Raw genomic sequence first — 13,687 nt, 5'->3', positions numbered from 1 at the left:
TAACAGGTGTTGGCAATAAGTAAATCACACTTGCAGCCAGTTGACATGGATTAAAGTTGACTCAACCTCTGTCCTGTGTCCTTGTGTGTACCACATTGAGCATGGAGAAAAGAAAAAAGACCAAAGAACTGTCTGAGGACTTGAGAAAACAAATTGTGAGGAAGCATGAGCAATCTCAAGGCTACAAGTCCATCTCCAAAGACCTGAATGTTCCTGTGTCTACTGTGCGCAGTGTCATCAAGAATTTTAAAGCCCATGGCACTGTGGATAACCTCCCTAGATGTGGATGGAAAAGAAAAATTGACAAGAGATTTCAACGCAAGATTGTGCGGATGTTGGATAAAGAATCTCGACTAACATCCAAACAAGTTCAAGCTGCCCTGCAGTCCGAGGGTACAACAGTGTCAACCTGTACTATCCGTTGGCGTCTGAATGAAAAGGGACTGTATGGTAGGAGACCCAGGAAGACCCCACTTCTTACCCCGAGACATAAAAAAGCCAGGCTGGAGTATGCCAAAACTTACCTGAAAAAGCCTAAAACGTTTTGGAAGAATGTTCTCTGGTCAGATGAGACAAAAGTAGAGCTTTTTGGCAAAGGTATCAACATAGAGTTTACAGAAGAAAAAAAAGGCATTCAAAGAAAAAAACATGGTCCCTACAGTCAAACATGGCGGAGGTTCCCTGATGTTTTGGGGTTGCTTTGCTGCCTCTGGCACTGGACTGCTTGACCGTGTGCATGGCATTATGAAGTCTGAAGACTACCAACAAATTTTGCAGCATAATGTAGGGCCCAGTGTGAGAAAGCTGAGTCTCCCTCAGAGGTCATGGGTCTTCCAGCAGGACAATGACCCAAAACACACTTCAAAAAGCACTAGAAAATGGTTTGAGAGAAAGCACTGGAGACTTCTGAGGTGGCCAGCAATGAGTCCAGACCTGAATCCCATAGAACACCTGTGGAGAGATCTAAAAATGGCAGATTGGAGAAGGCACTCTTCAAATATCAGGGACCTGGAGCAGTTTGCCAAAGAAGAATGGTCTAAAATTCCAGCAGAGCATTGTAAGAAACTCATTGATGGTTACCGGAAGCGGTTGGTCGCAGTTATTTTGGCTAAAGGTTGTGCAACCAAGTATTAGGCTGAGGGTGCCAATACTTTTGTCTGGCCCATTTTTGGAGTTTTGTGTGAAATGATCAATGTTTTGCTTTTTGCTTCATTCTCGTTTTTGTTTTTCATTTTAGACAAATTAAATGAAGATAATAATACCAAAGAACTTGTGTTTGCAATCATTTTCAGGAAGCAACTGAGTATTATCTGACAAAATTGCAGGGGTGTTAATACTTTTTTGGCCATAGCCGTATGTATTTATTGATGAAATCACTTATATTGCCCAACGTCTGAGGATTTTTCTGACATCCCTGTCATTACTTCCGTTTTAACAGATATAGTTGTACATGGTGACAAACCCTTGAAAGACATAGATCCTATCAAGTCTCGCAGTCGGAGACCTGCGAAGGTGTGCCTCTCGGCGGCGTGTAGTTAGATGGGATCGGCGCTGATCACCATCTGGGGACACCCATCACACTGGGCCACACAATTTACATGCAGCGTGGAACTAGTATAAAATGCCTTTTTTTTTTTTTTTTTTCGCCACGACAGCACCCACTGAGAGAGGGGATTGGCCCATAGGAACAGGAAACCTACAGATAAAAAGGGGTGGTCCCCCCCCTTGCCTCCTCAGTTGGTTTCCTGTTCCTACGGGAACCTGCAGAAGAAAAAGTTACCTGGGCCTTTTCTGCAGCCGACTGTGCGGTCTCTGTGGGAACGGCAGGGTCTGCGGCTCCAGAAGCAGCATCGGGGGAGCCCTGCCTGACAGACTCCCCCCTTGTTGGGCGGTGGTTGGCATGAGGCCAGGGTCCGGGAAGGGTCGCCCTGGCTCGTGGGAGCGCAGTACGGTTTGGAACAGCTGGCACTCATCCTGGGGGGAGCGGGCATCGGCCACCCTGCTCGTTCTTCGGACCGGGTTTCGGGCCCCGCGCATGTGCAATGGCCAGTTAGCGCTCCTGACCCGGAAGTGCCTAGGATTCACTTCCGGGGGCCGGGGAGGTGTATCTCAAGCATGGAGATGTGAATGAATGGCGATATGTATAAAGTCTGGCGGCATCCTGCTGCTGCTGTGCCCCAAAGATGTTCTCACCAGGAGATTCCGAGGTGCACCCACTGGGGGTGGAAGTGCAGATTCACAGCAAGTCCAAGAGCAGCAGTAGTCACTTCCGGGAGGGTGACTCCACTTAAGAGTGTACAAAGAGAGAAATCTGTGCAGTTTACAAACTCCCGCTGTTCCTCCACCTCCAGAACCGGTACCACATTGACATGCTTCACTGGGTGAGTGTTATATGCCTACTATGCTGATTACCCCTTCTTTTTGTATACCTCTTTTTAAGTTATAAAAGCTTAAGGCTAAACACAGTGAATGTGCCTTGTGCTCGCAGCCCCTTCCTGATGCCTATGTTAAGAGACTGTGTCAAAAGTGTATCAGCCAGACTCTAGAGGAGAAATCGTCCATCAGGTCCACTAATATATGGGCAATGATTAGGGAGGATCACAAGTCTTTAGAACGTTCGGGCAAACCTAAGGTAAAGTTCACATGCACCGGAACTCTTGCGGAAATTACCGCGAGAATTCCGGAATTCCATTCCGCGGGAAAATTGCATTTTAAATTCCCGCGATTTTCCCGCAGAAAAACTAGCATTTTGCAAGCGTAATTAGCTTGCAAAATGCTAGCGTTTTCCAAGCGATCTGTAGCATCGCTTGGAGAACTGATTGACAGGTTGGTCACACTCGTCAAACATAGTGTTTGACAAGTGTGACCAACTTTTTACTACTGAGGCCGCCTATGCAGCATCAGTAGTAAAAGATAAAATGTAAAAAAAAAAAAATAAAAAATGGTGTTATTCTCACCTTCCGACGTCCCACGCAGCCTTCCCACCTCTCTCCACGCTCTCGTTCCCAGTAATCCTTTGCGAAAATGCCCGCGATGATGTACGTTCTCGCGGGATCGCGATGACCGCCATCGCGGGCATTTTTGCAAAGGATTACTGGGAACGAGAGCGTGGAGAGAGGCGGGAAGGCTGCGCGGGACGCAGGAAGGTGAGAATAACAATATTTTTTATTTTAAGTTCTATTTTTTACAGGGATAATGGTACCCAAAGCCCGGAGGACAGTCTCCTCTCCTCCGGACCGTGGGTACCATCCGCAAATGTTCTGCTTACTTTCCGCATGGTGTGCACAGCCACATGCGGGAAGTAAGCGGAACAATGCATTCCTATGGGTGCGGGATCGCCGCGATTCCGCAAAATTAATGAGAATGCTGCGGTTTTTACCGTGAAGCGATTTTGCCGCGGTAAAAACCGCAGCATTAGCACAGCATTGCGGAATCCCATAGGAATGCATGGAGTGCTTATTTTTCGCGTTTTCGCGGCAAAATCGCGTGGTTAAAACCGCCGCGGAAACTTGAAAAAAATGCAACGTGTGAACTCAGCCTAAGAAGCAAAGGACCAGTGCAAGGAGTGTTACCCCTGTCTCTAGCCCCTCTTCTGATAGTAACATAGTAACAGTTTTTAATCCCTTTACCCCCAAGGGTGGTTTGCATGTTAATGACAGGGCCAATTTTTACAATTCTGACCACTGTCCCTTTATGAGGTTAAAACTCTGGAACGCTTCCATGGATCCCGGTGATTCTGACATTGTTTTCTTGTGATATATTGTACTTCGTGTTAATGGTTAAAATTTCTTTGCTATTACTTGCGTTTGTGGAAAAAAAAACCAAAAACGGGAATTTGGCGAAAATTTTGCAATTTTCCAAATTTGAATTTTCATGCCATTAAATCACAGAGATATGTCACACAAATTACTTGATAAATAACATTTCCCCATGTCTACTTTACATCAGCACAATTTTGGAACCAAAATTTTTTTTATTTTGTTAGGACGTTATAAGGGTTAAAAGTTAAACCGAGATTTCTCATTTTTACAGCACCATTTTTTTTTTTTTTAGGGACCACATCACATTTGAAGTCACTTTGAGGGGTCTATATGATAGAAAATACCCAAAAGTGACACCATTATAAAAACTGCACCCCTCAAGGTGTTCAAAACCACCTTCAAGAAGTTTATTAACCCTTCAGGTGCTTCACAAGAATTTTTGGAATGTTTAAAAAAAAAATGAGCATTTAACTTTTTTCACAAAAAATTTACTTCAGATCCAGTTTTTTTTTTTTTTATTTTCCCAAGGGTAACAGGAAAAATTGGACCCCAAAAGTTGTTGTGCGATTTCTCCTGAGTCCGCTGATATTGATGTGGATTTTTTGGTTGGGTGAATTTACCCCTGTGTGTACTGTGGCCTGTCCTGGTTAGACAGAGTCTTATTGAGCGCTCAAGGAAGGAAAGACGCCACACATGGTTAGCAGCAATACCTTCCAGCAGAACTCTGGAAACTTTATTCATAGTCATGGTCTTTTATCAGTTTGTTTAAGGAGTGGTTACTCATTAACATAAATGCTTTACTTCTTATCTAATTGGTCAGTTTGATTATATGAACATATATGGGTGTCCGACCTGGGGTTACTTAGACACCACATGATTTACTGTCTGGAGTCTTGCACTCGTCAGCAAGTCTCCAATATCGGCTGGACCATCTGGTCTTACTTCCTCATTCCCTATGTCTGCTAGATATCTCTCAAGTCACAAGACAATGAGATGACTGGGTAGCAGGTTATTTCCACCAACTAGTTATAAGGTTCAAACTGTGAATATGTATCTGTGTGCAGTATATATGAGTATATAGCAGTATATAGCCTATAGCAGGCAAGAGAGATCTAGATGAAATACATATATATTTCCATAACAATCCCCCTTAGATATCACTTGCCCTAAAATCCTGCTCCTGGCCCAAAGTGCTGCAACTCTTTTGTGCTGCCAGTGGACTGACATATGCCTAGTGCATACATCCTCCTCTCCCATAATAGTTTCATAAGAAAACACCCCATTAACATAATTCAATAAGAGTATATGAATATATTATTGCATAAATGGGTATTATTGTGGACATCATGGGACAATCGCAATTACAAATAGCATACAAGAAAAAAACACACGAAAAAAGATCCCATACAACAATTTTTACAAATTACAAAAATAATTTTATTGAAGTATAACAGGAATGTAGGAAAAGGTGGTAAAAAAGTCAATTCTGACCATAATTAAAATATGAGTGAAAAAATCAAAGGGTACACCATAGGTAATGGACAGGGGATATAATTCATAGTATCAAACCCTTAATACAAATATAATTATTTGTTATCCCAAGATAATATATAATAGCCAGTCCAAGTATGCATGCTAAAAGACTATTATAACACACACAAATGGCGGAACCTGCCACCAATGAGAGTAAATAACATAGTCACACTAAATTAATTCATTGCTTGATATTACCTCTTAGACTGGTCAGAAGTATAAGTCCGCCTAGGAGTACCCAACCCGACGTACGTTTCGGCTATGTAGCCTTCATCAAGAGTCTTCATCCTGGATGTGATTCAGCTTGTTGGCTGGTGGAGGAGGAGGCAGCACTTCTGTCCAATTCAGAGATGGCATCTTCAACGGTTTTCCCATTGACTTCTGTTTGCCAGGTTTTCTCATCTTCAGTCGTCATGTAGTAGCCGTCCAGCTCTACGACCTCTCCCATTTTCCATATTGTCTAACTCCGGCTGCTTTTTCGGCTGCCACGTCTGCCATGTTGATGCCCCGTGTCTCTACTGTGTTCAGTTTTCCGTGTGCCTTGACCTTTAACACTGCCACCACTTTTAGTAGTTGAAGAGCATCCAGCAGGTGTCTGATGGCTCCATGGTGCTTCACGGTCGATCCGCTTGCTGTGATGAACTTTCTTGCAGCCCAGATGGGTCCGAAGTCGGGTGCCATGTCATGCGAGTACCTGGAAGTTTTTGTTCTTCGCAATCTGGCAGGTCTTTAGTCAGCTATATTACCTCCGCTTCTTGGGCTCTTGGGCTGACAACTTTCTGGACCATAGGATATCTTGATTGCTGGTCACTGCACATCCCGTGTGGAATCTTCCTTCATCATCTGCAAAACTGGAGCCATCTACGGTATCTTGCAGACTTTTTTCATATGAGGGTCTGTATCCGCATCCCCCCTTGGGAGTGGGAGTAGAGACAGGTAACGGCTGAGAGGTAACGGCTGAGAGCACTGAAGAGTGCTGGAGAAAAGCCTTGTCAGGAGGGCGTGTGCTGCAGATATTTTTTTCATGCAGGAGGGCCCCCCCCTTGCAACTGGATCCAGGCCGGCTGAGAGGTAGTCTAGAGGCCTCTGGTTTTCCTCCGTGGGTCTGTTTTAAGCCTGGCCAGTAGCATGGCCTTCTCCATCTTGGTCCTTCTTTTTCCGTTTTGGTCAGGACGGGATGACTTCTCGAAGTCAGGGAGGCCTAGAGTTGGCGCAGAGACTATGAAGTCTTTCAGTTTCCTGTACGAGATGAAGGTTTCAATGCGTTGATGCAATTGTACAGAGGCTGCATTAAGCCTGGAGCACCAGGGATCCAAGTTCTGCAGTACGAGACTAGACTAAGGAAGGCCTGCATCTTCAGAGTTGTTGAGGGAGCCATCTTCTCCTCCGCGGTCTTCCGGTCATCTGTCAAGTGTCTCGTCCAGTGGGCGATACGGTGTCTTCAGGAACTTGCTTTTGACACCACTGGACTCTGTTTTTGCAGAACTTACGTTGCTGCTCCGTCAGGCAGAGTAGAGGAGACATGGAAAGCGCTGTGCAGGTAGCCATGTCGATGACTTCTGCATGCTCCGCAATCCAGTTGACGGGGATGGAGGACAATGCTCTGGCGAGCTGTGAAAGGCTGTTCCGGGCCCTCTTGGGCCTCACTGTCCATTTGTTCCGCACCCCCCTTGTGCGTTTTCAGGAACTGGTCGTCCAGGTGAGGGGGAACATTGAGGGGAGCTTCGGGCAGATCCATTGCTGTGAGCACCGTTGCTGTGGCTGGCAGGTTTGTCAACAGATTGTGCAGATCTGGCACAGCTTGGGGTTTGAAACACGGTTGCTTCGCTCACAGTCCTCAGGTTATGCACCATTCAATCCAGTCTGGTTCTCCTTCCACAGTCTTCCTCTTGACCGAGAAAAGCTGGGACTGCATGATGATTCCCGTGGGTGAGGCGGCTCAATCTGGCCTTGGTCTTCACAGTGCCGTGAGTGACTCCCATCTTCTGGCACAGGGCCGGCAGGAAACAAGCCGTTTGCTGGGGTCCTTTTCGTCAGAGGTGACGTTCAGCTGAGTTTTCTTGCTCTCACAGGGGGTCTTTTTGCTGGGGTGTCTTCTTAGCCAGCAGCAGTTCCTTTCACCCAGCTTGATCTCAGGTCTGCATTTGTTAATCAGTTTGAGGAGCTGAGTGGCTGTCTTTTGGTCCAGGGCCTGGATTAACTTCAGGGAACACCTTCAGAATCTTGTCCAAGATGATCCTCTGGCGCTGGAGCCGGAAGCAGTGCAGCCATTTCACGAAGCGGGTGTGGTCTCTCTGGGTTGAGTTTTCCTGGCCCATGCCAAAGTTCTTAGGCCATTTCTTGAACAGCAGTTCCACTCAGACTTCCAGTTGGTCAGAGGCAATTTAGCTCTGGGTGATGAGCAGTGGATTCTGGGCCTTCTGTGCGTCCGGGGTTCCAGACTTGAGTGATACCCGCACTGGTGCAACTTGAAGTCTTGAAGTCTCCCTTGGGCCATAGGCTTCTGGGTGCTATGTCCAGCACCTCCTTGGGTAGGCTTTCATCGGTTCGAGTGAGGCTCTTGTAGGGCCACCAGCATGATTGATTCTTCCTGGGCCTGGGGTGGAGAGGAGATCAAGGTCACATCTTCATGGGAAACTTTAGTCACCTTCAGTTCCTGCAGTAGGTCTGCGTTCCTCAGGTGGGGTGGGCAGGTCTCCACCATAAACTGAAACAGGATAGAGTATCCTGGCTGTGTCCACATGCTCAGGGGCTTGCAAGCTAGGGAACGTCTGTCTTGACCTGCAGTCCCCATATAAGACACACAGTGTTCTGATAGACTGGTGGGGTCGAGGATTTTCACTTCTGACTGCACCAGTGCCCACAAGGAAAGATATGACAGCCCCCCGTGATTTGAGGTATTAGGTCTGCTGATGGGGTTTCACCTGTCAGGGGCGTGGCGTCTGGCGTACCAGGTTTCGCCTCTGTCCTATGGACAGGATTCTTCATTGTCTTCTGTGTTCCTTTCTTGGCCTATTCCTCTGCGGGATGACCTGGGTTGCCGGGGTGCTGTGCACTGGTTCCGGAAATGGCCAAAGTTGCCACAGTTGAAACACCTGCCAGCTCTCCTAACTCTGTGTGATATATGCAGGTAAACCACTGTTTGGGCGCATTTTAGAGCTCGGAAGGGAAGGAGCGCCTTTTGAGTTTTCAATGCAAAATTAGCTGGAATTGAGATCGGACACCATTTCTCGTTTGGAGAGCCCCTGATGTGCCTAAACCGTGGAAACCCCCCACAAGTGACACCATTTTTGAAAATAGACCCACTAAGGAACTTATCTAGATGTGTGGTGCGCACTTTGAACCCCCAAGTGCTTCACAGAAGTTTATAACGTAGAGCCGTAAAAATAAAAAATCATTTTTTCCACAGAAATTATCTTTTCACCCCCAATTTTTAATTTTCCCAAGGGTAATAGGAGAAATTGGACTCCAAAAGTTGTTGTGCAATTTCTCCTGAGTACGTCGATACCCCATATGTGGGGGTAAACCACTGTTTGGGCGCATGGCAGATGCTTTTTATTGCAAAAAAATAGTTTTTGCATCACCATATTTTGAGAGCTATAATTTTTCCATATTTTCCCCACAGAGTCATGTGAGGTCTTGTTTTTTGCGGGACGAATTGACGTTTTTATTGAGCCATTTTCAAGCACACATTTTATGATCGCCTTTTATTCCGATTTTTGCAGAATGAATAAAAGCCAGCAATTCTTGAATTTCTTTTGGGGGGGGGGAGGGTGTTTATATCATTCCATGTGTGGTAAAATTGATAAATCAGTTTTATTCTTCGGGTTAGTACGATTACAGCAATACCTCACTTTATATCATTTTTTATGTTTTGGCGCTTTTATACAAAAGAAACTATTTTATATAAAAAATAATTATTTTTCAGTCACCTATGACTGCACAACAGGAGAGAGGGGATCCGCCCTTCCAGAACAGAAAACCTTCAAGATAAAAAGGGCGGCACCTCTCTCCGCATCAGTTGGTTTCCTGTTTTTGATAGGGAATCCTCAGGATGAACTCTTGTTATGCCATCATAGAAGAAATAAGAGGATGCCTGGGACAGACAGGGTTTGGCAGACAAGGGTCTTTTGCGTCTGTCACCAGGTACCGGTAGCGCCTCGGAGGCAGCATTGAGGCCCTCCTCCTTGAGCTAAGCGTGGGGAGGCAATTTTGTCAGGCTGCGCAGCCCGGTTGCACATCAGTGCCCGGGTGAAACCAAAGAATGCCCGGGCCAGGGACAGATGGCGTTCAGCAGGCAGTGGTCTGCTACATCTGTCACCTGGTGCCGTTAGCATTTCAGAGGCAGCAGACAGGCTATGCTCCCTGAATGAGTGTAGGGAAACAAGCTGGCGGAAAACCCACAGACCTAAGCACATGGATGTGGGATGAGGTAAAAGCGCATGCCCCTCCCATGTGAGTCTTTCAGAAGCGGCAAGCTGTGGGATAGTGACAGAGGGCAGGAGTTCAGTTACTTTCCCTCCGGATCTTCGGCAAAGCAGCCTGGAGGTAGAGCAGCAGTTAGCGGGACACAGCCATGAAGACCCCGCCCGGCGAGCCAGACCGCACGTACAACTCCGCCAAGTGTTAGCGCCAGCCTCATGGCGCCCACCCGCTGCACTGTGCACTTGTTGCTGCACAACGTTGTCCTGGTGGCCGGCGGCACGTGTGCAGGGATGGAGCTCTTCCGGGACGGGGCACCGGAGTAGGCATTGGAGCATGCGCAGTCTACCGGGGCTAATTCCTGGAGGAATGCGGGCATCGGAAGCACGGGCGTGCACCCGAAGTCGCGGTCTGATGACGCAGGGCCAGGGGAAAAAAGGGGGCGGCGCCTAACCAAACGCTATATGGAGTCAGGAATATTTTAAAACTAGCAGCGCGGAATACAGAACCAACAATATGGAGGCTCTGTCACCTGAGTAGCTACAGTCGGAGCAGGTGCTGCGCCAAAAATATAAGTATCCTTCATGGCTGCGTGATAGGATGAGTCAGGAGCTTCAGCAACAGCGCCGCAGCAGCAGCCACTCGGGCAGTATACGGGTGGACCATTGCAGTGCCAGGAAGGAAGGAGCCATAGTCTCTGCTGGAGACATTTCTGACAGTCATCCTTTGGATCCGGTACCCATATAAAGTATCCCTGTGGTGAGTGATCTACGAGAAAGTACAGAGTACTAATATCTGTTCTTTCTCATGCAGTCTCCCTCTCCTTTTGCTCTCCCTTTATTATTGGTGGAGTGGAGAATAGGGGGTCCCTAGGAAGAGTAAAATGAAGACAAAAAATAAAATATGCCCCTTATGTGAGCAGCCATTGGCATAAATCTGGACTAAAAAATTGTGCCAGGATTGCATTGAGCGCACTATTTCTGAAGGAACCCCTAATTTTTTGGCAGGCCTAAAATCTTTAATCCAGTCAGAAGTGCATAGATTGGTTAGCATGATAAAAAACCCGGCAGCCAGGGGTAGTAAAGGGAAGGATACAATCCAGTCCATCCCCTTCATCTCATGCCATGTCCACGGTCTCTGAGCAGGACTACTCGGATAAGTCAGTGTTATCCTTTAGTAGCTCAGAAGAAGAGGCGTTCGGTTACCCACCAGTGGCAATGGAAAAACTGATAAAAGCAGTACAGTCGACTATGTGACTGGTAGACAAAAAAGATAAGGAAAAAGGATTTCCGAAGCCGTCCTTTCGGCGATCATTGCAGAGATGTTGCCGGTCTAAGAGACAGACATTCTGGGAACGGGACAGACCAGACAAACAGTCCAAAGGAGGGAGAGGTTTCTTTTTTGGGAAGCCCTCCAGAGAGTCGAAAAAGCCTCCCCAATGACTTTTTTTTTGCCCAGGTGGGAGGGAGGCTTGCTTTCTTCCTCTCGGCTTGGGAAAAAATTTCTTCCAGTGCCTGGATCCTGCAGATTGTGGGGTCAGGCTTGAAGTGGAATGTCCATCATCTCCCACCACAGAACTTTTTGTATAAACAGCGGTTCAATCTTCTCAGCAGAGGCAACAAGCCCTGGAAGACAAGATGACATCCTTATTAGAATAGATTGTTTTGGAAGAGGTTCCTTAAGAGGGAAGGGGTATTATTCCCCCCTGTTTCTGATTAAAAAAAAAAAAAAAAAAAAAAAGCCAGACGATTCCTGGAGTACTATAATAAATTTGAAGCGTCTCAACAGATTTTTAGTAGTCCCTTCATTCAAAATGGAATCCGTAAAATCAGCGATAAAAGTCCTCTTCCCACGGCGTTACATGGTGGACCTAGATTTCAAGGACGCCTATTATCATGTTCCCATCCGCAAACAAGATCGAAGATTCCTTAGGGTAGCGTTACAAATAAAGTTACATCAATTCCAATATTGAGCTCTCCCCTTCGGGCTTGCATTAGCCCCCCAAGTATTCACAAAGTTGATCGCGAAAGTAACAGCTCATCTTCGGGAGAAGGACATCTTAGTGGTACGACTTCTTGATAGTGGGGAATTCTTTTCTTCACGGTCAGGAACAAGTCACATTGATCAGGGATGCTTTACAAACTCTTTGGTGGCGTTTGAATCTGCAAAAGTCCAAACTAGAGCCAATGACTGTACAGATTTCCCTAGGTCTGGTAATAGATTCAGCCACAGGAAAAAGAAAGATCAAAGAACTAGTTTAGTCAGCAATGACGACCCGCAGGATGACCCTCAGAAAAGCATTGTCGCTGTTAGGATCTCTGATGGCCTGTATACCAGCAGTGAAGTGGGCCCAGTTCCTCACAAACAGATCTTCAGCGGTGTGTGTTGGAAAATGAACTAATTCTGCAGGGTCTTCTAGAAGGGATGTTGACCCTCTCACAGACAGTTATCCGGTCACTCAGATGGTGGTTGGACATCGATTCAGCTCCCAGAAGGGGTGCCTGGGTGACCAGAGCATCCATGGTGGTTACAACAGATGCCAGCTCCTGGGGATGGGGAGCCCACCTATAGGCTGTGTTTTTGTAAGCGTTTCCGCAGCGTTTGTGCCGGCTCAGACGCTGCAGAAATGCTTACAAGATGCTTCTAATTCATTTGCATGCATTTTTGGCTTTTTGTGCCAATGCATGCGTTTTTAACCGCTCAGGAATAGCTTAGCGGCTAAAAACGCAGCATGCACATTTTTCCCTTCACCCATGACAGCACCACATGAGAGAGGGATCCGCCCCGCCAGGACAGGAACCTACTGAGACATAAGGGGCGGCACCTCTCCCCCGCTTCAGTTGGGTTCCTGTCCTGGAAGGAATCCCACTGTGGCGGTGCCTGTCATGGGCGAAGAGAAAGAAGACCCAGGCCCGTCCCGGCGCGGGAAGAACAGGTAGCTTACCTGTAGCGCCGGCCGTCGGGTCCTGGAAGCGCAGTCCCCGGGGTCCCTGGGGCTCCGGGTTCGTGCGGGCGTGGATGGGATCCCGGTGGCTCCGGGAAGCCCCCACCGCGCCGCCCTCCCCTCGCGCACGCCGCATCTCGATCCCCGTGGCAGGGGAGAGACGCTGGCGTCTTCCGGCCGCTGACGTCAGCGGCGCTTGGAATGCTGGGTGCGCCGGCTGACGTCAGCAGAAGGCGACGGTGTAATGGCGCCGGGTGCGACGCCGGCCGGCTTTCTGAAGCGCTGGGCCGGCGGTCGCAGGGGGGAGGGGAGGAAGACGCTCACCAGGCGGAGGCATGCAAATTAAAAGGGGAAGACAGCGGTAGATCGGCGGTGCAAGATGGAGTCCGAGCAGGAACGTTCAGCGTCCCTGCCTCCCTCACAGCCCTCTGGCAGAAAGCATGGAAGCCATTCAAGCAGCAGTCGCCCCAGCCGCAGGTCGGGGCACTCCTCAAGGTCCAAAGAGCGCGGGTCAGGTGCTCCGACGCAGCCTCCAAATCCGGTACCCTTGATTACGGGTGGTGAGTGATCTTCGTGAATGTCAGCAGTATATTAATAGGGGGTTTTTCTATTGTATGCTTCACCCTGTAGGAAAGGCCCAGAAAAGCAGGAAGCAAGAAGAACAATAGGGATTGTGCTATATGTAAATCTCCCCTAGCAAGAGACTGGCAAAAAGATCTCTGTGCTTCGTGCATTCAGCGAACTATGGCGGAGGAAGCGCCTAGTTTCGCAGCCAATCTAATATCTGCCCTCAGGTCAGAAATGGAAGGCTCAATTAAGTCCTTATTGAAAAAAGGGAAAAAAAGCAGGAAGGATTTCCCTAGTTCCCCCTCAGATTCCGCATCAGTATCATCTCAGGCGGAAAAATCGTCCTCCTCAGACTCCTCAGATAGTGACACAGGGGGTAAGCCATGTTTCCCTGTAGAAGATACAGATGCCCTCCTAAAGGCCATTAGAACCACAATGGGCCTACAGGAAGAAAGGGCGG

At 47.7% G+C, this 13,687-nt stretch overlaps 1 protein-coding gene across 2 annotated transcripts in view; it reads left to right on the top strand.

The window, feature by feature from the left end:
- TRMT12 (tRNA methyltransferase 12 homolog) overlaps positions 1–13,687 on the top strand; it is a 154,488-nt gene that overhangs the window by 75,631 nt on the left and 65,170 nt on the right. The gene's annotated exons all lie outside the window — the stretch shown is intronic.

This window comes from Dendrobates tinctorius, unplaced genomic scaffold, assembly GCF_039654945.1.
Source record: "Dendrobates tinctorius isolate UK_male_01 unplaced genomic scaffold, ASM3965494v1 ptg000162l, whole genome shotgun sequence".
NCBI classification, from domain to species: domain Eukaryota; kingdom Metazoa; phylum Chordata; class Amphibia; order Anura; family Dendrobatidae; genus Dendrobates; species Dendrobates tinctorius.
Note: the sequence above shows the minus strand (reverse complement) of the source record. Positions and strands in the feature narration are given on the sequence as shown.